Genomic DNA, 1,374 nt, shown 5'->3' with positions numbered 1-1,374 from the left:
CATTAAAGAGACTCTAGAAGACCTCGTTTTATCGCGATGGGGAACCCCGAAATTCCTTTTGACCGATAACGGGACGGAGTTTATTAATCGAACGCTGCGGGATTTCGCGGGAGAGCACGGTATTACCCATACCACGGTACCGCCGTAGCACCCACAAGCGAATCCCGTGGGGCGGGTCAATCGAGTTCTAAAAACGATGATCATTTCATACCTGGATCGAGACCAGAGGGAATGGGACGTACATTTGAATGGTTTCCGCTTCGCGCACAACACCGCCCACCATTCGTCTATCGGCGCGTCACCCGCGTTCCTAAACTTAGGTCGTGAGTTGGAGCCCACTCAATCTTTGCGCCGCCGCTGTCAGAACGTTGCCGAGGTAGAGCCGCGCGAACCGGAAAAATGGTCTGACCAAATGAGAGCCATACAATCGTTATACGCGTGGGTTAGAGGGAATTTAGAGCAGGCTTACCAAAAACAGTCAGCGTATTATAATTTAAAGAAGAGAGATAAGACTTTTCGAGTAGGAGAGTTGGCCTTGAAGCGACGGCACACATTATCGTCAGCAGCACAACATATTGCTGCCAAACTATCGCCGAAGTTTCAGGGTCCATATCGAATTGAGAGAGTTGTTTCGCCCGTGATGTGCGAGCTCGCTGCGCTGGATCACACGCCCGTAGTAGGATGTTGTTAAAGACCTGAAGTGTATCGTCTTTCTGAGTGAATGTCGTTCCTTCCCAGGGAAGGATCGACGCAATTGTCGCGATAGAAGAGATACCCGTGTGGCATAGGCGTATAGTTAGGGAATTCCGCTGCTAGCCCGGTGACGGCTGCGCCTCCGGTAAGGGGGGGAGCAGGCGAGCTGGTCCGAAAGTGAGCCCACAGAAAATTTTTTTTCTTATTTTTCGGCCTTAAATGTATTCGGTTGACATATATTAAATAGTTTCTAAATATAATTACTTATCTCCGACCTTATATCTGCAAACAATAGTATAAAACTTTAATGTTATAGAGTTCGCGTAGTTTAAACTGCGAGGTTTTAATTTTTTTCAGTCGGAAAATCAATTTAACTGATTTTAGCAGTTATTTCACTTTTTTAAACAAAAATCAATTTCTAACTATATCATGCACATAACAAACACGATAAACAATAATTAGGATATAGACCGCGTAAGTGATAAACACAATTCAATTGAGAGTGCCTTAATCGGTCGAGGCTGGATCTTGGCACCTAATGATATTTCTATGTAAATCTTAATTCCATATTTCAGTCATTTTAAACTGCGCGCCGAATTAATTTCGTGCTTGTAACGCAATCATAAACCGAAATCGGAATGGTGAGATCTCAATTAAATCGATCTTCAATACGATGCGATT

Source organism: Wasmannia auropunctata, unplaced genomic scaffold (genome assembly GCF_000956235.1).
Source record: "Wasmannia auropunctata unplaced genomic scaffold, wasmannia.A_1.0 LD336076.1, whole genome shotgun sequence".
Classification (NCBI taxonomy): Eukaryota; Metazoa; Arthropoda; class Insecta; order Hymenoptera; family Formicidae; genus Wasmannia; species Wasmannia auropunctata.
Note: the sequence above shows the minus strand (reverse complement) of the source record.